The 25,945-nt window shown below is 44.0% G+C and overlaps 1 long non-coding RNA gene across 3 annotated transcripts in view; it reads left to right on the top strand.

The window, feature by feature from the left end:
• Positions 1 to 25,717, top strand: part of LOC138441558 (uncharacterized) — a 47,704-nt gene extending 21,987 nt beyond the window's left edge. For 2 of the 3 annotated variants that reach the window (XR_011257414.1, XR_011257415.1), the window contains 3 exons: positions 20,578 to 20,839; positions 21,209 to 21,320; positions 22,592 to 25,717. This is a non-coding gene — a long non-coding RNA (uncharacterized lncRNA). The remainder of the gene's footprint in view (positions 1 to 20,577; positions 20,840 to 21,208; positions 21,321 to 22,591) is intronic. The other variant, XR_011257416.1, reaches the window with a different exon arrangement.
• The last annotated feature ends 228 nt before the right edge of the window (positions 25,718 to 25,945 follow it).

Below are 25,945 nucleotides of genomic sequence, written 5' to 3' on the forward strand. Positions count from 1 at the left end.
TTGCCTGGAGAATCCCGTGGCCAGAGGAGCCTGGTAGGTTACAGTCCAGGGGGTCACAAAGAGTCGGACACGACTGAGCGACTTCACTTTCTTTCACTGAAGGATCAATTGTTATCTTGACCCTTTACTAGTCGATTTTACTTAGAGTGAGATATATATGTTTGAATAGTAATATAAGCATCAGTATTTAGTTGCATATACTCAATTTTTAATTAGTGGTCATTAATGCTGCAAGTGAAAGAGGAGAGTGAAAAAGTTGGCTTAAAGCTCAACATTCAGAAAACGAAGATCATCGCATCTGGTCCCATCACTTCATGGCAAATAGATGGGGAAACAGTGGAAACAGTGGCTGACTTTATTTTGGGGGGCTTCAAAAATCACTGCAGATGCATGAAATTAAAAGACGCTTACTCCTTGGAAAGAAAGTTATGACCAACCTAAATAGCATATTGAAAAGCAGAGACATTACTTTGCCAACAAAGGTCAGTCTAGTCAAGGCTATGGTTTTTCTAGTGGTCATGTATGGATGTGAGGGTTGGGCTGGGAAGAAAGCTGAATGCCGAAAAATTGATGCTTTTGAACTGTGGTGTTGGAGAAGACTCTTGAGAGTCCCTTGGACTGCAAGGAGATCCAACCAGTCCATTCTAAAGGAGATCAGTCCTGGGTGTTCATTGGAAGGACTGATGCTAAATACTTTGGCCACCTCCTGCAAAGAGTTGACTCATTGAAAAAGACCCTGATGCTGGGAGGGATTGGGGCAAGAGGAGAAGGGGATGACAGAGGATGAGATGGCTGGATGGCATCACTGACTCGATGGACATGAGTTTGAATAAACTCCAGGAGTTGGTTGGTGATGGACAGGGAGGCCTGAAGTGCTGTGATTCATGGGGTTGTGAAGAGTCGGGCACGACTGAACGACTGAACCTAACTGAACTGAATGCTGCAAGAAAATATTCAAGACAGTGTCAATGATTTATGTATGAATTAAGAATATACACATAAATTACAGATGAGAAAAACTTTCCAGATAAACAAGGTATCTTGTAGAGGAACCAGTGGAAAACTGATTAGGCGAGTTTAGCTGTTGTGGCCACAAAACTTTCAGCCAAGTTTTCAGTCTTGGCTGTACATAGTAATCATTAAGGTAGTTAAAAACATTACTGATGCCTGAGCCTTGTCCAAGAGATTCTGATTTAATTAGTCTGAGGTAGAACCTGAGCATCGACTATTTTAAGTTTCACAGGCGATTCTGTTGTGCAGCCAGCATGAGAGTGCCCCATCAGCCTGTGGCTGACACTAGTCCGTGTTGCGGTCAGTTGCCTAAAAGGACCTGTCTCCCCTGATACCGAGCAGACGGCCACCTGCTGGACGTCATCTGTGGAACCAGGAAGGCTTCTGCTCTTTGGTGTAGAAAAGCTTCTGTGTGTGCATGTCCTCCGTGATGGGCACATTTCATCACTGCAGAGAGAAATATTCAAAAAAATAAGCTCACAAAAGTCATACTTTGCACTTTATTCAACTTTGCTGTTTGTTAGTCATTTTCCAGTAAGTATTCTTTGTGTAAAAGGGACATGAGAAAGCTTTGGACTTTGCCCATATCAGGGAGGGAGTCACCCGGGGCTGAGGCCTTGGGCATCACTGCCGTGAGTTCGGGCCCATGTGGCGCTGCCGGGGGCCCAGCGGCCTGCAGTGTGAAGGTGAGTTAGACTGCGTTCAGACAGGGAGCCTGAATGGCCTTTTCCTCAGGTAGCTTTCACAGCAGCCTCTGAGGGGACGCTCTCACTGTCATTCCTGCCTGTGAGGCAGCTGACAGGAGTGCGTCAGTGCCCCCCCCCCCAAGGTCACCCAGCTGATAGGAGGTGGGACCAAGCTGTTTGGGGTTCTGACTACTGCACTCTACCCTTCTCATTTATATCTGTTCCCCTTAGGAGTGCAACGCCTTCAAGCAAACTAGCTGGTTCCATGGCTGTTTTCCTGTTCGTTATCTGGAAATGTTGTCTGTTAGGGGTGTGTTGAGGGGTACAAGATACGCTGTGTGAGAAAGCTCTCAGAAGCCTGGCAGCATGGCGCGGAAGCCTCTAGAATTCCCATCCCACTGCTTGATACACTCTGATGATCTTTCTGACACTTAGTCTGCCTCTTTAGTCCCACGGAACCTCCAAACATTTTAAACCACTTAGATAACATGACTTTTAAACAGAGACATTTAGAAGCACAAAGTCCAAGAAATCCATTCATTCCTGAGCAGTTATTTGCTAACCACTTACCAAGTGCCAGCTATTCCACTGAGGATGTAAAGTCAAATGAGCCACGAATCACACTTCGAAGGAGCGTCTCATCTGGGAGCCCAAAGACCTGCCTCGTGACTGCAGAGCAGTGATGTAAAATAGTAACTTCGCTGCTATGCTAGAAACATTCACCCACAGTCCCTTCTGTTTGTTGACTGCTATGTGCTCGGTATTGTGCTCAGTGGTTTTTCACTTTGAGTTAATCCTCAAAACTTCTTTAAGAGGTAGATATGAGACAGGTGTTAGTAGTATATCCACGTGTAGATGAGGAAACTAAGGCCCAGAAAGGTGACATAGCATGCTCAAGGTCTCACATCCCGTAACGTGAGCACTTGATCTTATTATCCCACTTGCACTGATCTCTGCATCCACATGCGATAAATGGCGGAAAGGAACGCTGCAGCATGGGCAGCCCCTTCGTGCTGCAAAAGACACAGCTTAGACAGGGGGTCATTTATACACCAGATCATAAAAGGTCAAGGTCATGAATGGAATTCAGTTCCGTTCAGGTGCTCAGTCGTGTCAGACTCTTTGTGACTCCACAGACTGCAGCACACCAGGCTTCCCTGTCCATCACCAAGTCCCCAAATGCTCAGATTCATGTCCATCGAGTTGGTGACGCCATCCAACCATCTTATCCCCTTCTCCTCCCACCGTCAATCTTTCCCAGCATCAGGGTCTTTTCCAATGAGTCAGTTCTTCACATCAAGTGTCCAAAGTATTGGAGCTTCAACTTCAGCATCAGTCCTTCCAACAAATATTCAGGACTGAATTTCCTTTAGGATGGACTGGTTGGATCGTCTTGCTGTCCAAGGGACTCTCAAGAGTCTTCTCCAACACCAAGGTTCAAAAGCATCAATTCTTCAGTGCTCAGCTTTCTTTATAGACCAACTCTCATATCCATACGTGACTACTGGAAAAACCATAGCCTTGAATAGATGGACCTTTGTTGGTAAAGTAATGTCTCTGCTTTTTAACAAGCTGTCTAGGTTGGTCATAGCTTTTTTCCCAAGGAGCAAGCATCTTTTAATTTCATGGCTGCAGTCACCATCTGCAGTGATTTTGGAGCCCAAGAAAATAAAGTCTGTCACTGTTTCCTCTGTTTCCCCATCTATTTGCCATGAAGTGATGGGACCAGATGCCATGATCTTAGTTTTCTGAATGTTGAGTTTTGAGCCAACTTTTCCACTCTCCTCTTTCACTTTCATCAAGAGGCTCTTAGTTCTTCTTCACTTTCTGCCATTAGCGTGGTGTCATCTGCATATGTGAGGTTATTGATGTTTCTCCCGGCAATCTTGATTCCAGCTTGTGCTTCATCCTGTCCAGCATTTCTCATGTACTCTGCATAGAAGTTAAATAAGCAGGGTGACAATATACATCCCTGATGTATTCCTTTCCCAATCTGGAACCAGTCCGTTGTTCCATGTCTGGTTCTAATCATTGCTTCTTGAATCTGCATACAGATTTCTCAGGAGGCAGCTAAGGTGGTCTGGTATTCCCATCTCTTTCAGAATTTTCCACTGTTGTGATCAACACAGTCAAAGGTTTTATCATAGTCAATGAAGCAGAACTAGATGTTTTTCTGGAATTCCCTTGCTTTTTCTATGACCCAGTGGATGTTGGCAATTTGATCTCAGGTTCCTCTGCCTTTCCTAAAACCAGCTTGAACATCTGGAAGGTCACGGTTCATGTATTGCTGAAGCCTGGCTTGGAGAATTTTGAGCATTATTTTACTAATAATGTATGTGAGATGAGTACAGTTGTGCGGTAGTTTGAGCATTCTTTGGCATTGCCTTTCTTTGGGATTGGAATGAAAACTGAACTTTTCCAGTCCTGTGGCTACTGCTGAGTTTTCCAAATTTGCTGGCATATTGAGTGCAGCACTTTCACAGAATCATCTTTCAGGATTAGAAATAGTTCAACTGGAATTCCATCACCTCCACTAGCTTTGTTCATAATGATACTTCCTAAGGCCCACTTGACTTCACATTCCACGATGTCTGGCTCTGGGTGAGTGATCACACCATTGTGATTATCTGGGTCCTGAAGATAGTTTTTGCACAGTTCTTCTGTGTGTTCTTGCCACCTCTTCTTAATATCTTCTGCTTCTGTAAAGCCCATACCATTTCTGTCCTTTATTGAGCTCATCTTTGCATGGAATGTTCCCTTGGTATCTCTAATTTTCTTGAAGAGATCTCTAGTCTTGCCCATTCTGTTCCCATTCTCTATTTCTTTGCACTGATCACTGAGGAAGGCTTTCTTATCTCTCCTTGGTATTCTTTGGAAGTCTGCATTCAAATGGGTATGTCTTTCATTTTCTCATTTGCCTTTCACTTCACTTCATGAAAAGATGCTTTTCAACATCAAAAATAACCTTTCAGTGGAGGCCAGATACCGTCATAGAACTTTCATACTTTGTGATGGATTTGAATGCTAAGAGAAATTCCCAATCCAGATATTTTAATAAGCCCATTCATTTATTGACGCCTCAGCATTAATGCTCTTGTTGGTTCGATGGACGGCATTGATTAAAATGTGAACATCAGTCCCAGAAGTGAAGCACCACCTTAAAATGTTGGCAGTCATTGGTGTAGCAGTGCCTTCCTAGTCCGGTGGTTAAGTGGGGAGCAGAAATAAAGAAGGTGGTAGCCCCTGATTTGTAGATATAAATGGGGACTGAAGAGGGAAGAAGGACATTAACAAAAAGAGAGCAGGGTATTCGGGCCAGAAAGCCCATTGCACAGTTTTGCCCTGAACACAGCAAAGCGACAGAGCTCCATTAAGGAAGCCTTTCTCTTTCACTCAGGAAGTGACTCAGTGGGAATAACTAGATATTCTGCTGTCGTTTTTCCCGCTTAGCCTATTTGCCACCCAACTACCAGGGTAATTTTGATAAAGTGGAGTCCTGTCACTCTCCTGTTTGAAGTCCTTCAGCAGTCTCCATCTCCTTCCCATGTTCCACCAGGCCCATTTGATTTCCCGCCCTTTTCTCAAACCTCAATTTACACCAGTCTCTTTATGACTGTAGTTTGTAGCACATGTACTCCGTCAGCATTTTTCAGTGGTAAATTATTAGAAGACAAAGTGTCTGCCTATCCACAAGAATTATCGACCCCGCAGACACTGGGCTAAGTCAGATCCTCAGCTGTGTTCACGCTCTGTGACCCCTTTCCACCTTTACGTTTGCCTTTTGTCCTCCTTTTATCCTGCTAAACTGGAGGTCAGGTATATTTTTCTGTGTTTATTGTTTATTTTTAAAAGCAAATCAAAGGCTGATCACTGGCCCGCATAGCAGTATGTTTCTGTAGCTCCTACCCTTCCTCTGAGACTGCCCGGAAGGGGCCTCCCTGCAGGAGCCAGTTCCGTCTTGGCACCTGTTTGCTCTCCTGCTCTCGTTCTGGAGGACCCAGCATCCCGCCGGGCTCCTGCAGTGTCATCTAGACAGACCGCTCTCCCCGGAGGCTAGCAGCACGCACATCTCGCCTTGCCTCCCAGCTCAAAACAGGGCAGCTGCAGAGCTCGCAGACATGAGTTCAGGTCCTGGCCAGCATGCTTATTGTTTTTTGGTCTGGAGCCATTTCCTTAACCTGGCTATGGTTTTCTCAGATAGAAAGTGGGGAAAATAATATCTGATTTACAAGACTGGTATAAGAATTAAATGACACAATGTGCGAGACTGCACAGTATCTGATACAAAGAAAGTCTTCCCTAAATTGGTCTCTTTCGCTTCCCACCAGCCCAGCTTGTCCTGTGTTCTAAAGCAGACATACACTGGTTCACACAGCTGTTCAGCACCCGTCCTTCCTGGGAACTGCTTCGCTTCCTGTGGAGGAATCACTTAGCCTCTGTAGCTTTAGTGGGGCTGTAAATTAGGAATTTTATTCTTGTGCACTTGCTCCAAACTAGGCCAGCTGATTAATTTCTCCCCGTACTCACACAGAGGGGGGCACAGACAGAAAGGACAGATGCTGTCTACACGCGGAGCGCTCTCAGCCCTGCCTCCTTCCTCTCTCACATCCAGACTTGGTTCTCCAGTGTCTTGTCTGTTCCCCAACCACTTGTTATTCCTTTGATACACTCTCTTCCTGGTTAAGGAAGCAGAGTTGTTCTCTGTTATTTGCAAATTGTAACTGATAAACATATTCTCATAAATCTCTGAAGTCATACTACATTTCACTATTTGTATATTTATGTGAGTTGATGATATCTTTTAAGACTTTGGTCACTTACTTAATTTCTTTATTTGAACTCTATGACATACAGTACTGTCAATAACTGTACTAACCGATAGTCATTATTAGCTCTCCTGTTTTTCCTTTAAGACTCTAGTACAGCTGGACGAACTTTCTGACCGAGTTGATCGCCGAGTGACCCAATAGATTGAACTATTCATTCAGTTCAGTTCAGTTCAGAAGCTCAGATGTGTCCGACTCTTTGCGACCCCATGAATCGCAGCACACCAGGCCTCCCTGTCCATCACCAACTCCCGGAGTTCACTCAGACTCACGTCCATTGAGTCCGTGATGCCATCCAGCCATCTCATCCTCTGTCATCCCCTTCTCCTCCTGCCCGCAATTCCTCCCAGCATCACAGTCTTTTCCAATGAGTCAACTCTTCGCATGAGGTGGCCAAAGTACTGGAATTTCAGCTTCAGCATCATTCCCTCCAAAGAAATCTCAGGGCTGATCTCCTTCAGAATGGACTGGTTGGATCTCCTTGCAGTCCAAGGGACTCTCAAGAGTCTTCTCCAACATGGTTGGTCCAAAAGTAATTGTGGTTTTGCATTGCTGACCTTTGTCGTAACCTTAGGAATACATTTTTAAGTAAATGTGGTTATGTTTTACATCATTTTAATGCACATTTCTCGCTTTATTTTTTTGCTAATGACATTGCTTGCTGTTTATTTTATATTTTAGACTATAGAAATGATATTAGACAAAACGCAAATTCGAGTGATTTTTTATTTGAGTTCAGATGGGTCATGAAACAGTGGGGACAACTCAAGACATCAACACATTTGGCCTAGGAGCTGCTAACGAAGGTACAGTGCAGTGTTGGTTCAAGTTTTGCAAAGGAGACGAGAGCCTTGAGGGTGAGGAGCACGGTGGCCGGCTATCGGAAGGTGACAGTGGCCTATGGAGAGCAGTCGTCCCAGCTGACCCACTACAGGGATGCGAGAAGTTGCCAGAGAACTCAGGTGCTGACCATTTTACAGTCACTTGGCATTTGACGGAAATTGGAAGGTGAAAAGCTCTATAAATGAGTGCCTCCTGAGCAGACTAAAAAAAAAATCGTCATTTTGAAGTGTTGTCTTCTCTCATTGTATGCAGCAACAACCAGCCATTTCTCCATCAGAGTGTGATGTGTGACAGAAAGTGGATTTTTGTATGACAGCTGGCGATGACCAGCTCAGTGGTTGAACGGAGAAGAAGTTCCAAGCACTTCCCAAAGCCAAACTTGCACCAAAAAAGGTCATAATCACTGTTTGGTGGTCTGCTGCTGGTGTGATGCATGATAGCTTTCTCCATCCCGGTGAAACGGCTGCATCTGAGAAGTGTGCTCAGCAGATTGACGTGGGGCGTGGGAAACTGCTGCGCCTGCGGCCAGCGCTGAACGACAGAGAGGGCCCAGGTCTGCACGAACCCCCGGCTGACGTCGCACAGCCAGCGCTTCAAAAGTGGAACAAGCTGTGCCTCATTTGCCATATTCACCTGACCTCTAGGGAACCAACTACCACTTGTGCAAGCATTTCTATAGGCAAACACTTTCACAACCAGCAGGAAGCAGAAAATGCTTTCCAAGAGTTCTTCGAATGCTGAAACAGGTATTTTTACTCGATGGGAATAAGCAAACTTATTTCTCATTGGCAAAATTGTGTTGATTGTAACGGTTCTTATTTTGGTTAACAAAGATGTGTTGGAGCCTAGTTATATGATTTAAAATTCATGGTCTGAAACTGCAGTTACTTTTGTACCAACCTAAAAGGGCAAATGCAAAACCCCTCCCAAGTAAGGCTATTTTAACAAGCAAGAAATCACAATATATAATGTCTTATATCCCAGAAGTAAGCAAGCAGGCTGGGCAGGCAACGAATGTGAGGTGGTGAGTACTTAATGGTGTATCTGAGAGGTTTCCTCCTGAGATGCCAAAGAACACTCTGTGTTTGCAGCCACTCTGCCTACACATAGCCTCTGCGTGAGCGATCGTGCTCGTGCTGGAAGAGGGACGGTGGAGCTGCTTCACAGACGTTTTTCAGAGGAAGGGATGTGTGTGTGTGTGCAGTGCTCGTGTGTGTTTATCTGTGTGTGTGTGTGCAGATTGGAAGGAAAAGAGTAGAAAGGAAGTCAGATTTTTAAAATTTTCTTGTCTGTTACTCCAAAATATTTTATTAACAATTGGCCAGTAAATTGTTGGCTAAATAGAAACCATAGCTGTTTGATTGGTGTAAAGATGATTTACATTTATTTAGTACCTGCTGTAATCTAGTTACTTACACACGTCCTTATGAATCCAGATTAATTATTCCATTCTACAGCTAAAAAACTGAGCTTAAATGACGTGAAATACCATGTTCAAAACTTACCCTGAACTTCAAACTTTCTGCTCTTTTCAGCTAACTCCTGTAAAATGTTGGTTAATGGTAAGATGGAGCAGAATTGAAAGGGAGTCATAGGGATCAGTAAGTGAAATCTAGGTTCTAGTAAATCCTGCCACTGTCCAACTAAATAGGGTGATTATGGAGAAATTGCTCAAGTTTTGATAGACTTTAGTTTCCTTATTTATATTAGGTTGAAGCCTAAACACATTTAAAAAAGACCAGAAGTTAAAATTTAAGCGAAATGAGACAGTTGGATCAGTGTGGCCACAGGAGACATTATTGCCTATTATTTTCTATAATTGGATAACCACCGTGACTTCCATGAAAAAGTTTAGCCATGATCAACGGTGATAACCTGGAAAGATCACAAAGATCAGTCACTCCGCTGGGAGCTGAGTTACTTGGTATTTACACAGGCTGATTCCTCCCAATCAGAAGCATCGTGTGGGAATTTTCTATTGTTTCTGTGTGCAAGGCCAGGGCTTTAAACTTGAATACCGAAACAGGGAAGCAGCATACTAAAGTCTCACTTTACCTGGACATGTGACAAATTTTAAATGAAGGCAGACATGGAAAACTCCAGAAAATTGATCTAGATTTTGTTTTCCTCTTACTTTCTGTCCCAACTGTAAGGCCATTTCTAGGAGTGATTGTCTCGGGTGAAGCCCACGGAAGTCTTTGCTATAATCAGGCTCTTTTCCATTAGCATTTTCCCCTGAGGACTAGCTTCAGGACTCAGGAAGCTCTCCTTGAGGAAACTTAGTTGTTCTGTTTTAAACGTCATGGTTTCTGCTGAAACTTACGGGGCATTAGCCGCAGAGTTTAGGGCAAGAAGAGACAAGGAGGAAGTGGGACTCGCAGCCCCACACTGTGAGAACATGAGTTTCTGCTGTTTAAGCCTCCCAGTCGGTGGCGTTTTGCTTTGGTGACCTGAGCGCATATAGCAGTGAGCTCACGTCAAGAGAGAGACCGAGAACCCAGACTGAGGTGGTCACTTTGGGGTTACAGAAAGACAAATAAATGAAATGTAAATAATTTAGTGATATCCTGAATTGGGAGAATAAGAGAGAAGGAGAAATCTAAGCCAGCCCCAAAATTTCTAATGGAAGTTGGGAAACTTGGAAGTGTGTGTGTGTGTGTGTGTGTGTGTGTGTGTGTGTGTGTAAGTTAGCAAAAGGCTCAGAAGCTATTAACTACACACCCCAAAAATATTTTTGTGGCTTACAAAATATAGACCTTTATTTCTGTCTCACTTATCAGTTCAAACTCAGCACTTCAGATTGGTGGGAAGGCCTGCTTCTCAGCAATCCAGGTTCCTAGGCTGCCTTTGTTGTCATCTGTATGGCTGAGGCGGGCTCACCACAGACTCCAGAGTTTGCAAAAGGGAAGGGAGATGAAACCTGGAGTAAACAGATGTGGCCATCTGGAGTCTTAGAGCTGGAAGTGGCGCTCATCGCGTTTGTTCGCATCCCTTTAAAGAGGAATTGGCAGTGTAGTCAGAACTAGCTTCAAGAAAGGCTAGGGAATCTTGTCTGTTCGGGAAGCTTCATGCCAAGCTAAATGCTTTCTCCAGAAGAAAAGGGTAATAGATTTTGGCAAACCTTAAGCAGACTTACCACAGTGATGATGTGAATGAGGCTGAAGAGGTACATTTAGGAGCCATAAAACTGTGAAACAGATGAGCTCTCAGGAGCATGTGTGCAGATGAAACAGGACGCCTCTGAGGGAGGTCGAGAATAACTGGGCATAAATACAGGAGCAATACGTAACTACTGGGATAGGCATTTATCATTTTTCAGCCTGCCGAGTATCTCAGCCCTCTTTCTATGTTTGAAGAATTTCTTACCTCATGAGTTTTGGTATGAGGAGAACCTACCTTCAAATACAGAGGTTGAAGGTACCATGTATTTCCTTCCCAGCCTCCGCGCAGCAAGACTGTGAACCTGTGAGCCCACTCTGCCATCAGATGCACCCGACCTGCCTGCCCGCTGCTGGCTGGTAAGGCTGGCAGCACTGGGTGCAGCGAGGGGCGTCCCGGCCCCCGTGCCCATGATGCTGGCCATGCAAGCTGCAGGCCCCTCATGAAGCAGACCCCAAACGTGGCTTAGCGTCTGTTTCCCTGCCAGTTGAGGGCTCTATAAGTTACTTATGCCTTATGGGAATAAGTCATATATTTTATAATTTCAGATTCAGTATTTTTTTTTATCCATCTCTGGGTTATCTGTTAAGACAAACTCTTTTTTTCTGATTAGAAACACAGATTTAAATGGAGATAGAAGGTAGCTGATTACTCCATCAGACCCGGAAGTCTTACAGCACTATTGAGGCATTATGATTATTTTAAATCTGCTCTTTTTCATGATTTTTGACAATATCTCTGTCTAGTGGTCTGCTGGGACTCTGTCGCTGCAGGGCTTTCCTCCAGCTGCGGTGCGCGGGCTTCTCACGGCAGTGGCTCCCCCGTTGTGAGCGCAGGCTCTAGGGCACACAGGGTTAGGAGCTGCGGCGAGAGGCTCGCGGCGGTGGTCCCAGGCTCCCGAGCACAGGCCCGCAATTGTGGCTTATGGGCCCTGTGGCCCGTGGGATCCTCCTGGACCAGGGATCGACCCCTGTCTCCTGCACGGGCAGGCAGACGCTTTACCTCTGAGCCACCAGGGAAGCCCCTAAAAGTCTTTTCTTTATATTCCCCCATTCCTTTCTTTGTTTCAGTTCTCTTTTCTATCTTCTTTCACTGAGAACCTCTTGAATGGACACTGACTTCGCTGTTTCTCATTCCCATTACTGGTCCTTTCTAAGTTACCCAGCCATCCTTTCAGTTTTCACTTAAAAAACCAGAATCGTGTGTGTGTGGGGGATATGTACATATTTATTTTACAGGGTAGTCTTTGTTGTGAGTTTAGCAGCTCTTTAATAAGTTTTGGTTTTGAATGATTGGCTAGGTGAACTAGAAAACCGTAAGACGTGGATGAGGTCCTCGTGTACAATCCTGCTGAAGGAGGACACAGAGCAGGCTCCACCTTGAAAGCAGGGCTCCATCTTGGGCCAGACTGTGGACTTTGAGCTCTATGCCCAGTATCTATAGAAACGACAACTAATGGAAAACCAGGCAGCCAGAAGGAAGAGCCCCAGGTCTCTCTGTTGCTAAAAGAATACCCTAATTATCTGTGTGACCAAATAGAATCATACATTCTGTTATGCTTATTGGGGTATGACCACAGGCCTATTGATAATTGTCCGCTGTTAACTACCTAGGCTTAAGGCATAGGAATCACGGGCTCACTTTGATTGTCAGGGAATTTGGGGAGGTGGGTTTGTGCACGTGCACTTAGGGTATATAAGGTTTTCACAAAAACTGGTCGGGGTCCTTGGCTAAAAGGAGACTCTGCCTTGGGCCCGCCGGGGTAATAAACTGCACTCCGCCATCTGCGTTGTCCTTCTGAGTGAGTCTGTTTCCCAGAACACATGGCTACAACGCTGCAACTAGAGATAATTTTTTTTTTTAATCTTTAGTTTCAGCCATTGCTACCCTGTGTCTATGAATTTCTGGGCTGAATTTACCTAATTATTGTTTCTCTTGTGTGGAAATGAGAATATTATTTTTAGGATGTAATGCTTACTGAAACAGTTTCTGCTGCACACCAGTCACACAGCCTTTCCTTTTTAGTTTATTTTTAATTGGACGATAATTGCTTTACACCATTGCGTTGGTTTCTGCCACACGACAGCACGAATCAGCTGTAGGTGTACATGTGGCCTTTCCCTCTTGAGCCCCACTCCCACCCCTTTGAGTTGTTGCGGAGCATGTGGTTGAGCTCTCTGTGCTATCTGGCAACTTCCCGCCAGCTGTCTGTTCTCCTTGCGGTAATGGGCATGTTTCAGTGCTGCTCTCTCCGTTTGTCCCACCCTCTCCTTTGTCCAGTGTGTCCACAATTCTCTTCTCTACGTCCACATCTCTATTCATGCCCTGCAAATAGGTTCATCAATACCATTTTTCTAGATTCCATGTATTTGCTTTAAATTACAATATTTATTTTTCTCTTTTTGACATACTTCACTCTGTGTAACAGGTTCTAGGTTCATCCGTCTCACTAGAACTGAATCACATTTGCTCCATTTATGGTTGGGTTGTATTCCATAAAGTGCTGCACTCAATACGTTGGCATTTTTGGAAACCTCTGCAGTGGCCACAGAACTGGAAAAGGTCAGTTTTCAATCCAATCCCAAAGAAAGGCAATGCCAAAGAGTGTTCAAGCTACCAGACAGTTGTGCTCACTTTGCACTAGTAAGGTTGTGCTCAAAATCCTTCAAGGTAGGCCTCAGCAGTACATGAACCAAGAACTTCCAGATGCACAAACTGGCAAGCTGGGTTTAGAAAAGGCAGAGGAATCAGAGATCAAATTGCCAACATTTGTTGGATCATAGAGAAAGCAAGGGAATTCCAGAGAGGCATCTACTTCTGCTTCATTGACTATGTGAAACCCTTTGATTGTATGGATCACAACAAACTGGAAAATTCTTAAGGAGATGGGAATACTAGACCATCTTACCTGTCTCCTGAGAAAACTGTATGCAAGTCAAGAAGCAATAGTTAGAACTTTACATGGAGCAACTGACTGTTTCAAAATTAGGAAAGGAGTACGACAAGGCTGTATTGTCATCACCCTGATTATTTAATTTCTATGCAGAGTACATGATGCGAAATGCTGGGCTGGATGAATCTCAAGCTAGAATCAGGATTGCTGGGAGAAGTATCAACAGCATCAGATATGCAGATGATACCACTCCAGTGGCAGAAGTGAAAGGAACTAAAAAGCCTTTTGATGAGGGTGAAAGAGGAGAGTGAAAAAGATGGCTTAAAACCCAGCATTCAAAAAACAAAGATCATGGCATCTAGTCCCATCACTTCATGGCAAATAGATGGGGAAACAGTAGAAGCAGTGACAGACTTTATTTTCTTGGGCTCCAAAATCAGTGTAGACAGTGACTGCAGCCACAAAAGTAGAAGATGCTCGCTCTCTGAAAGAAAACCTATGACAAATGTTGACAGCATATTAAAAAGCAAAGATATTGCTTTTCTGACAAGGGTTCATCTGGGCAGAGCTATGGTTTTTCCAGTAGTCATGTATGGATGTGAGAGTTGGACTACAGAGAAGGCTGAGTGTCAAAGAATGGATGCTTTTGAATTGCGGTGCTGGAGAAAGAAGACTCTTGAGAGTCTCTTGGACTGCAAGGAGCTCAAATCTAATGGATCCTAAGGGAAATTAGTCCTGAATGTTCATTGGAAGGACTGATGCTGAAGCTGAAACTCCAATACTTTGGCCATCTGATGTGAAGAGCTGACTCATTTGAAAAGACCCTGATGCTTGGAAAGATTGAGGGCAGGAGGAGAAGGGGATGACAGAGGATGAGTTGGTTGGATGGCATCACTGACTCAATGGACATGAGTGTGAGCAAACTCTGGGAGATTCCCAGGTGGCGCTAGTGGTAAAGAACCCACCTGCAGTGCAGGAGACATAAGGGACATGGTTTCAATCCCTAGGTGCCCCAGGAACCACTCCAGTATTGGCAGCCCACTCCAGTGTTCTTGCCTGGAGAATCCCATGGACAGAGGGGCCTGGCAGGGGTTGCTGTCAGTAATGCCTAACGCGGCTCCCAACAACAAGGGCACATGAGAAAAAGTAGATAAGAGAATCACTAAGGCAAGAACTCCTTTTGAGGGGCAACAATGATTTATGGAGACAACAAATCTGGGTCAGGGAGAACTGAAAATGTCAAACCTCTGACCTAATGCTTTTGTAAAAGTATAAAAGAGAATCATAAGCTTGAAATAAATAGGCAGTCCAAGAAAACTGAGAGGCTGTCTCGTTTCTCACCAACACCGCTCACCCCTTCAAGTTGATTTCCTGGCTGCTGGAGCTGGACTCTGACAGGCTGCAAAGAGTGAGACGCGACTTAGCAACTGGACGCCAGCAGCATTCCATGATATATATGTGTGTATATGTTTGCGTGTGTAGATGCGTGTGTGTGTGTGTGTGTGTGCCACAGCTTCTTTATCCGTTCATCTGGTAATGGACATCTAGGTTGCTTCTGTGTTCTGCCTATTGTAAATAGTGCTGCTGCGGACACTAGGGTACAGATAACCTTTTGAAGTATGGGTTTCTCAGGGTATGCGCTCAGTAGTGGGATTGCTGAGTCACATGGTAGTTTTATTCCTAGTTTTTTAAGGAACCTCCATACTGTTCTCCACAATGGCTGTATCAATTTACATGCCCTTTTCTCCACATCCTCTCCAGCATGCACTTATTGTTTGTAGATTTTTTAATGGTGGCCATTCTGACTGGTGTAAGGGGTCACCTCATGGTGGTTTTGAGTCTTGTTTGTCTAAGAATGAGTGATGTTGAGAGCTTTCCCTGTGTTTAGTGGCCATCTGTGTGTCTTCTTTTGGGGCTTCCCTCATAGCTCAGTCAGTACAGAACCTGCCTGCAATGTAGGAGACCTGGGTTCAATCCCTGGGTCAGGAAGATCTCTTGGAGAAAGAAATGGCAACCCCCTCCAGTATTCTTGCCTGGAGAATCCCATGGACAGAGAAGACCTGCAGGCTGCGGTCCACGGGGTTGCAAAGAGTCAGGCACGACTTAGTGAGTAAACTACCACTATGTCTTCCTTGGAGAATTGTCTGTCTAAGTCTTCTGCTCATTTTTTGATTGGGTTGCTTGTTTTTCTGATGTTGAGTTGCGTGAGCTGCTTGTATATTTTGGAGATTAATCCTTTGCTTCATATGCAGTTATTTTCTCCCATTCTGAGGGTTGTCTTTTCACCTTGTTTATAGTTTCCTTTGCTGTGCAAAGACTTTTAAGTTTAATTAGGTCCCATATGTTTGTTCTTGTTTTTATTTCCCTTACTCTAGGAGGTGGGTCGAAGAGAATCTTGCTGCCATTTATGTCAGAGTTCTGCCTGTGTCCCCCACAAAGAGTTTTGTAGTTTCTGGCCTTACATGTAGGTCTTTTATCCATTTTGAGTTTATTTTTGAGTCACACAGCTTTTAGTGCCCCCCACCTTTCCACCCCCACACATTGGTTCTGTTCTCTGAGCCTTTGAGTGGAGTTAGAACATGTGCCAGCCTCCATGGATGTACTTAGAACTATATTGCTGTTTTGAGTCTTTAGTTCACACTTCAGTTCTTTTTTTTTTTTTCGGTTAAACATTTCTGTGTCTTGAAGCTTTACTGGAAAAAAATGTGTTTTATCCTTGGCTATCCGTAAAACTTTATGGTCTGTGCAGTTCTTTCTAGTGTTTATTTTCATTATCTAAAGACAACTGAAGAGAGCTTTTGAAAATAGAACCAGGCGCCTGGTAATTTGTCTCCACCTTATTAAAGGCCTTATTAAGTGTATCTGGTGAATTTGCAGGCAGAATCAAAGCATAGACTCTGTAAAATTCATCGACATAATAGGCCAAAAAAAAAAAAACCAAACCATAAAACAAACTTACAATAATGTGAACTTATTTAAAAGCCAGTATACAGGTGGACCACCTAGGGAAATAAGTTGATACCAACAGGGAGTTTAAGCTTCCTATCGCAGAGGTGGAATCTCCAGATAAGACTGATGGTCTGGGTATTTTTGTTTTTGTTTTTTCTAGATTGTGTCATTGCTGATGACATTCAGGATCATAATTCAGTGTTGTTAAAACACCATGCAGTATACTTATTTTTGGTAAGAATTAAGAAGATAATGAGAAATAGAAGGAAGGAAAAGATGAATAAAAGGAAGGGAGGGTGAGCAGAGGAAAAGACTGGGAACAGAATGAGACTCAAAGGAGGAGAGAAAGAGGAGGAGCAGGAGGGGAGAGAGAGGAGGACACGGGGAGAGAGAGGAGGACAAGGGGAGAGAGAGGAGGACAAGGGGAGAGAGAGGAGGAGCAGGAGGGGAGAGAGAGGAGGAGAGATGGAGGAGGAGAAAGAGACAGGAACAGGGGGAGAGAGAGGGGGAGAAGGGGAGAGAGAGGAGCAGGAGGGGAGCTCAGAGGAGGAGCAGGAGGGGAGAGAGAGGAGGACAAGGGGAGAGAGAGGAGGAGAGATGGAGGAGGAGAAAGAGACAGGAACAGGGGGAGAGAGAGGGGGAGGAGAGACAGAGCGGGAGAGAGGCAGGAGCAGAACTCAGAGGAGGGGAGAGAGGCAGGAGCAGGAGGGGAGAGAGAGAGAGGAGCAGGTGGGCAGGTGGGGGAGATGGGGGAGAAGGAAGAGCGTCCAGAGGTGAGAGCTGTGTTCTCACCCAGTTCCACATGCAGGTCTGTCTGCTTGCTAGCCTAGGCTGCCTTATGCAGTCTCTAGAACTGAAAGAATTGGACTATTTTATAATACAATCCCAGCTCTATCCTTGGATAGCCTTTTCAGCTTTAAACAAGGAAAGTTGGCATAGTATATTAGGATCTTTGTCATTCTTCCTAGGAGAATCTGATTTGGAGATGAAGGCAATGGCAACCCACTCCAGTACTCTCACCTGGAAAATCCCATGGACGGAGGAGCCTGGTAGGCTGCAGTCCATGGGGTCGCTAAGAGTCAGACGTGACTGAGAGACTGCACTTTCACTTTTTCTTTCATGCATTGGAGAAGGAAATGGCAACCGACTTCTTGCCTGGAGAATCCCAGGGATGGGGGAGCCTGGTGAGCTGCCGTCTATGGGGTCGCAGAGTCGGACACAACTGAAGAGACTTAGCAGCAGCAGCAGCAGCAGCAGGGTCCAAGAACTTATTTCAGATCAAAGTAATTTTATTTTTGAACTTTGGGATGTATGTTGTATTGAAACAGAGTTGGATAATATATCTGATTAGTTGGAATGCTCTGGCTCTTTCAGACAAGAAAAGCTGTATGTTCTGTGCATTGGACTGTTTTGATATTGTTATTTAAGAAATATGTTGAACTGACTGAGAGGCATGGAGTAGGACTTGCATTGTCAAGCCTCAAGTTTAGTAGTTCTGTGGTTTTGGGCAGTTCACCTAACCTCCCTGGTTCAACTGATCATGCATACATAACTGAATTAGTTCCCTTCAGCTTGAACATTACACAACTGAATGATTTAAGTCTTTCCTCGAGATTCCTTCATGCCTTGTTTCGGGAGGTATAGGTCATGTGAAATGGACTCAGGAACTGTGCATTGTCCTAAAAAATTGGCAGTTATGAGCACAGGGTCTAGAAAGCCTAATTTAAGTAATTGCAGCTCTGTCATTTGACTTCAGGCAACCTCAATCCTTATTCTAACCTTCAGTTCAGTTCAGTTGCTCAGTCATGTTCGACACTTTGCCACGCCATGGACCGAGGCACGCCAGGACTCCCAGTCCATCACCAACTCCTGGAGCCATCCAAACACATGTCCATTGAGTCAGTGATGCCATCCAACCAGCTCATCCTCTGTCATCCCCTTCTCCTCCCTACTTCAATCTTTCCCAGCATCAGGGTCTTTTTAGATGATTCAGCTCTTCGCATCAGGTGGCCAAAGTATTGGAGTTTCAGCTTCAGCATCATTCCTTCCAATGAACACTCAGGACTGATTTCTGTTAGGATGGACTGGTTGGATCTCCTTGCAGTCCAAGGGACTCTCAAGAGTCTTCTCCAACAGCACAGTTCAAAAGCATCAACTCTTTAGCACTCAGCTTTCTTTATAGTCCAACTCTCACATCCATACATGACCACTGGTAAAACCATAGCCTTGACTAGACAGACTTTTGTCGGCAAAGTAATGTCTCTGCTTTTGGATATGCTCTCTAAGTTGGTCATAACTTTCCTTCCAAGGAGTGAGTGTCTTTTAATTTCATGGCTGCAATCACCATCTGCAGTGATTTTGGAGCCCCCCAAAATAAAGTCTGACACTGTTTCCACTGTTTCCTCATCTATTTGTCATGAAGTGATGGGACCAGATGCCATGATCTTAGTTTTCTGAATGTTGAGCTTTAAGCCAGCTTTGTCACTCTCCCCTTTCACTTTCATCAAGAGACTCTTTAGTTCTTTGATTTCTGCCATAGGGTGGTATCATCTGCATATCTGAGGTTATTGATATTTCTCCCAGCAATCTTCATTCCAGCTTGTGCCTCATTCAGCCCAGCATTTCTCATGATGTACTCTGCATATAAATTTAAATAAGCAGGGTGACAATATACAGCCTTGACATACTACTTTTCCTATTTGGAACCAGTCTGTTGTTCCATGTCCAGTTCTAACTGTTGCTTCCTGACCTGCATACAGATTTCTCAAGAGGCAAGTGAGGTGGTCTGGTATTCCCATCTCTTTCAGAATTTTCCAGTTTGTTGTGATCCACACCGTCAAAGGCTTTGGCATAGTCAATAAAGCAGAAATAGATGTTTTCCTGGAACTTTCTTGCTTTTTCCATGATCCAGCGGATGTTGACACTTTAATCTCTGGTTCCTCTGCCTTTTCTAAAATCAGCTTGAACATCTGGAAGTTCATGGTTCATGTACTGTTGAAGCCTGACTTGGAGAATTTTGAGCATTACTTTACTAGTGTGTGAGATGAGTGCAATTGTGCAGTAGTTTGAGCATTCTTTAGCATTGCCTTTCTTTGGAATTGGAATGAAAACTGACCTTTTCCAGTCCTGTGGCCACTGCTGAGTTTCCTAAATTTGCTGACATATTGAGTGCAGCACTTTCACAGCATCATCTGGAGGATTTGAAGTAGCTCCACTGGAATTCCATCACCTCCACTAGCTTTGTTCGTAGTGATGCTTCGTAAGGCCCACTTGACTTCAAACTCCCGGATGTCTGGCTCCAGGTGAGTGATCACACCTTCGTGATTATCTGGGTCCTAAAGATATTTTTTGCACAGTTGTTCTGTGTATTCTTGCATCTCTTCTTAAAATCTTCTGGTTCTGTTAGGTCCATACCATTTCTGTCTTTTATTGAGTCCATCTTTGCATGAAATGTTCCCTTGGTATCTCTAATTTTCTTGAAGAGATCTCTAGTCTTTCCCATTCGATTGTTTTCCTTTATTTCTTTGCATTGGTCACTGAGGGAGGCTTTCTTATCTCTCCTTGCTATTCTTTGGAACTCTGCATTCAGATGCTTATATCTTTCCTTTTCTCATTTGCCTTTTGCTTCTCTTCCTTTCACAGCTATTTGTAAGGCCTCCTCAGACAGCCATTTTGCTTTTTTGCATTTCTTTTTCTTGGAGATGGTCTTGATCATCACTGCCTCCTGTACAATGTCATGAACCTCTGTCCATAGTATTAATCTTTCTATTAATCTTTGAGTATTAAGAAAATATATATTATGTAACGAATGCTAGTTCACAGTGAGCTGTCAGATGGGTCAGAATAACCTGCGTCTCTGTGGACTGTGTCCCGTCGGAAGAAGAGCACCCTTACTCCATCCACTTCCTCCTTCCAGTTCACTCTAACAGAGACTGCACTGTCGCTGCTGAGAGGCAGTGCTGTCCTCACCAAAGTCAGCCTTTATTTTATTACTGTGAAATCCACAGAACAGATTTTTTTGTCCTTGTCTCATGTTTGTGGCGTTTGTCACAGTCTACGGCTTCCTGTGTCTTGAAGATATTCCTTGGATTTCTGAAAGGTGCTCTCCCAGCTTTTCCCCCAGCCTCGAAGGCCACCCCTCCGCTCCTCCCTCTGCCCTGAGCTAGCTCGCCAGCCTCAGAAATGACCTGTTTGTCCCCCGTGTTTTCAGAGTCCAGCACATATCCCCTCTGAAAGATCATTCTTGCCTCAGGAATGCAAACCTGCCCTGTCAGCGCCCTTCTGAGCACGCAGGAGCACCGTCGGCCCCGGGCGGGCGCATGCCTCCAGCCCCTCCTGCCGCGCTTATGGTGCTGCCGCTGACTGTCCGGGGAGCATCTCTGCGGATCCTGCTCAGCTGCTGCCCAGGAGTTTTCCTCTCCCAACAGGACTTTCTGTGCCTCAACTGGTCATTAACTGCAGTTTATAATGAGGTAAAGAATGTGAAGAATTACTTTCTCTGAGATTTCCCTGAACTCTGCCCCAACTCCTTGCTGAACTATAGTGTTGCTCTTTCTTACAGAACTTCTCAAATAGAGTCTATTTATTTTGTAAAATTTTAAAAATTTCATCAAGGTTATACATGCATATGATTTAAACAAAGAGCTTCACAAGTATTATTATGGGAAATAACGTCCCACTGTCTAAATCAACTACTTTCAACCCTTACGGCTTTGTCTTTTGGTTCTAACTCCATATATCCACATGACAAGATTTTATTGCTTATACAGCCATTTCTTAATTTGTCAGTCTTCTCTCTGTAGAAAATAAGAATTTGATTTTCTTTCCTGCTCTCTCCACAGCCCACCGAACGAAGACACAAACGCACACGCACCCCCCGCAGCCCCTCTGGCATCAACACGGCAGTGGCTCGCGGCTGAGCAGCGCGGCGCGCTGTGATCGCATCTCTTTCTTGTATGAGCTTTCGTTTTTCTTGGAGAAGATAATATATGTTTCATTTTATTGTCTTAGTTTTCTGTGTAGCTATTACTAAGCCATCTGTGCACTCTTTACCTACTCTAAAGCCTTTCTGTTAGCTGTTTAAACTTAGTAGACATTTCAGTGAATTTCATCTCCGTTTCTCCCTCTCCTAGGGCCCACTGGGCCCTTACGCGATTTCTCTCTGTCAGGGGCTCAGCTGCTGTTCTGGGTTCTGTGGATTCCCATTCCTCTCACTGTATTGGATTCTCTATTTTATGTGGCCTATGTTTTCTCCTTTATTAGTTTATTTTCTTCTAATGAACATCTCCTTTCAAACCTTCCTAAGAAAGGTTGAGTACGGAGAGATTCATTTGAGACTTTGAAAGTCTGGAAATGTTTTTTTTTTCCACCTCTTTTTTTAAGATGTAAAAGTGAATGTTTAGAATGAGAAGGAAAATCTCCACAAATATTGGAATATTTGGAATTGCGAGGCTCTTTTCTCCTCAGAATTTCCTTTTTTTCCACGTCTTTTTTATAAAAAACAAATTTTTGTGTAGTTGATTTACAATATTATATTACTTTCAAAGATACAACATAATAATTTGATATTTTTTATAAATTATACTCCATACAAAGCTGGCTTCCCAGGTGGTGCTAGGAGGAGACATAAGAACCACAGTTTCAACCCCTGAGTCAGGAAGATCCCCTGGAGAAGGAAATGGCACACTCAAATGTTCTTGCCTGGAGAATCGCATGGACTAGGAGCCTGAAGGGCTGCAGTCTAGAAGGTCGCAAAGAGTCAGACGCGGCTGAAGCGACTGAGCGCGCCTACAGAACCCGTGTAGCGTGGCCCGTGCGCCCTGTGCGTGTGCTGCGGCCGTTCAGTGTGTTTTCTGCCTCGTGCTCTGGGCTGCTCGAGCCCCTCACCTGCTCTGCTCCTCTCTCCACCCTTCTCTCCTCTGGTGACCACTTGTTTGTTCTTTGTATCTGTGAGTCTGTTGCTGTTTTGCTATGTTTGCTCATTTGTCTTATTTTTTAGATTCTAAATAGGAGTAAAAACATGCAGTATTTATCTGACATTTCAGTAAGCATAACATCCTCTAGGTTCATTCATGTTGTTGCAAATGGAAAAATGTCATTCTTTTTTATGGTTAATATGTCATTATGTATGTATATGTATGTATGTATGTGTGTATATATATTACCACACAATTTCACACATCTCACACGCTAGTAAAATAATGCTCTAAATTTCTCCAAGCCAGGCTTCAGCAACACGTGAACCATGAACTTCCAGATGTTCATGTTGGTTTTAGAAAAGGCAGAGGAACCAGAGATCAAGTTGCCAACATCCTCTGGGTCATCAAAAAAGCAAGAGAGTTCCAGGAAAACATGTATTTCTGCTTTATTGACTATGCCAAAGCCTTTGAATGTGTGGATCACAATAAACTGTGGAAAATTCTGAAACAGATGGGAATACCAGGCCACCTGACCTGCCTCTTGAGAAACCTATATGCAGGTCAAGAAGCAACAGTTAGAACTGGGCATAGAACAACAGACTGGTTCCAAATAGGAAAAGAAGTCCATCAAGGCTGTATATTGTCACCCTGCTTATTTAACTTATATGCAGAGTACATCATGAGAAACACTGGACTAGAAGAAGCTCAAGCTGGAATCAAGATTGCCAGGAGAAATATCAATCACCTCAGATATGCAGATGACACCACCCTTAGGGCAGAAAGTGAAGAGGAACTAAAGAGCCTCTTGATGATAGTGAAAGAAGAGAGTGAAAAAGTTGGCTTAAAGCTCAGCATTCAGAAAACGAAGATCATGGCATCTGGTCCCATCACTTCATGGCAAATAGATGGGGAAACAGTGGAAACAGTGTCAGACTTTATTTTGGGGGGCTCCAAAATCACTGCAGATGGTGATTGCAGCCATGAAATTAAAAGATGCTTACTTCTTGGAAAGAAAGTTATGATCAACCTAGAGAGCATATTCAAAAGCAGAGACATTACTTTGTCAACAAAGGTCCATCTAGTCAGGACTATGGTTTTTCCAGTGGTCATGTATGGATGTGAGAGTTGGAGTATAAAGAAAGCTGAGCACTGAAGAATTGATGCTTTTGAACTGTGGTGTTGGAGAAGACTCTTGAGAGTCCCTTGTACTGCAAAGAGATCCAACCAGTTGAATATACATTGGAAGGACTGATGTGGAAGCTCAAACTCCAATATTTTGGCCACCTCATGCGAAGAGCTGACTCTGTTGAAAAGACCCTGGTGCTGGGAAAGATTGGGGGCAGGAGGAGAAGGGGATGACAGAGGATGAGATGATTGGATGGCATCACTGACTCAATGGACAAGGGCTTGGGTGGACTGGGGGAGTTGGTGATGGACAGGGAGGCCTGGCGTGCTGTTGTCCATGGAGTCGCAAAGAGTTGGACACAACTGAACTGAACTGAACTGAACATCATGAGAAATGCTCAACTGGATGAAGTACAAGCTGGAATCAAGATTACCAGGAGAAATATCAATAACCTCAGATAAGCAGATGACACCACCCTTATGGCAGAAAGGAAAGAGGAACTAAAGAGCCTCTTGATGAAAGTGAAAGAGGAGAGTGAAAAAGTTGGCTAAAGCTCAACATTCAGAAAACGAAGATCATGGCATCTGGTCCCATCACTTCATGACAAATAGATGGAGAAACAGTGTAAAAAATGACAGGGTTTATTTGTTTGGGCTCCAAAATGACTGCAGATGGTGACTGCAGCCATGAAATTAAAAGACGCTTACTCCTTGGAAGGAAAGTTATGACCAACCTAGATAGCATATTAAAAGCAGAGACATTGCTTTACTGACGAAGGTCGTCTAGTCAAGGCTATGCAGTGGTCATGTATGGGTGTGAGAGTTGGACTATAAAGCAAGCTGAGCGCCGAAGAATTGATGCTTTCGAACTGCAGTGTTGGAGAAGACTCTTGAGAGTCCCTTGGACTGCAAGGAGAGCCAACCAGTCCATTCTAAAAGAGACCAGTCCTGGGTGTTCATTGGAAGGACTGATGTTGAAGCTGAAACTCCAATACTTTGGCCGCCTGATGCGAAGAGCTGACTCATTTAAAAAGACCCTGATGCTGGGAAATATTGAGGGCAGGAGGAGAAGAGGACGACAGAGGATGAGATGGTTGGATGGCATCACCAACTCAATGGACATGAGTTTGAGTATACTCTGGGAGTTGGTGATGGACAGAGAGGCCTGGTGAGCTGCAGTCCATGGGGTCACAAGGAGTCAGACAGAACTGAGCTCCTGACTGAACTGAAATGAATGGTAGTTTTTTTAAATCTTTTGAGGAATCTCCACACTGTTTTCCACAGTGGCTGTATTAATTCACATCTCTACCAGCAGTGAGCTAAGTCTCCCTTTTCTCCACTCTCGCAGCTACGAGGTGCTGACATAGTTGTTTCGGTCGGCGTTTCCCTGATGATTGCTGACTAGAACATGCTTTCGTGAGTCTGCTGGCCATCTGTGTGTCTTCTCTGGAAAAATGCCTTCAGGTCCTCTGCCCATTTTAATGGAGTTGTTTTTTGGTATTGATTTGCTGAGCTCTTTATATATTTTGGATTTAGCCCCATATTGGACAGTGCAAAGGTTTTCTCCCATTCAGGTTACCGTTTTGGTTTGTTGGTGAGCTCCTTTGCTGTGTGAAAGCTTTTAAATTTGATTATGTCCTTCCCATTTGTTTTGCTCTACTTCTGAAGTATTTTGTAAGTAACCACTTTTAAAATTGTTTGTTTGTTTTGGGGCCCGCTGGGTCTTTGCTCCTGTGCAGGCTTTTCTTCAGCTGCGGCAAGTGGAGGCTCCGCCCTACTTGCAGTTCACGTGTTTCTAGTTGCCGCGGCTTCTCTTGACACTCAGGCTCAGTTGCTCTGCAGCGCATGGGATCTTCCCGGAGCAGAGATTGAGCCCGTGTCTGCCCCACTGAGCTATCAGGGAAGCCCCTCCCACGCTGGCAGGTGAGTTCTTTACTACTGAGTCACCAGGAAAACCCTGTTCCACTCTTGATTTTAGGTGTTTTATTGTTTCAATGAGCTGATGTTGCTTGATAATGTGTTTCAAGTATATGTGTACTGATGTTTTCTTCTTGTTCATGAATTATTGAAAGAAGAGTGTTAAAGTCTCTAACCATTGTGGGTTTGTCCATGTCTCTTTCCAGCTTCATCTGTGTTCGCTTCTTGTATTGGGCGCATAGACTCAGGATTAGGGCCTTTGGGGAATCGATGCGTTTTAGCAGTGTGCTCATTCTTCTGTGTCTGCTCTGTTATTAATCCTATCCAGTGAAAGTTTATTTCAAGTATTTTGTTTTCCAATAAAAATTTTTATTTTTTATTTCACTTTAATATTCTTTGTTTTATTTTATTTCTTTAAAAAATATCTTTCACTTCTCTCCCTGTCATGTTTATGTTTTCTTATATCTTTCACGCATGTAGTATATATAGTAGCTGTTTTAATGTAATTTTCTCCTAATTTTATCATCTTTTTCCATCTATGTGCCTGTTTTTATTACTAAGTTCACTCCTTTTTCTGGGACATTATTTTCTTCCTTCTTTTCATGCCTGATAATTTTA

This window comes from Ovis canadensis, chromosome 5 (genome assembly GCF_042477335.2).
Source record: "Ovis canadensis isolate MfBH-ARS-UI-01 breed Bighorn chromosome 5, ARS-UI_OviCan_v2, whole genome shotgun sequence".
Classification (NCBI taxonomy): domain Eukaryota; kingdom Metazoa; phylum Chordata; class Mammalia; order Artiodactyla; family Bovidae; genus Ovis; species Ovis canadensis.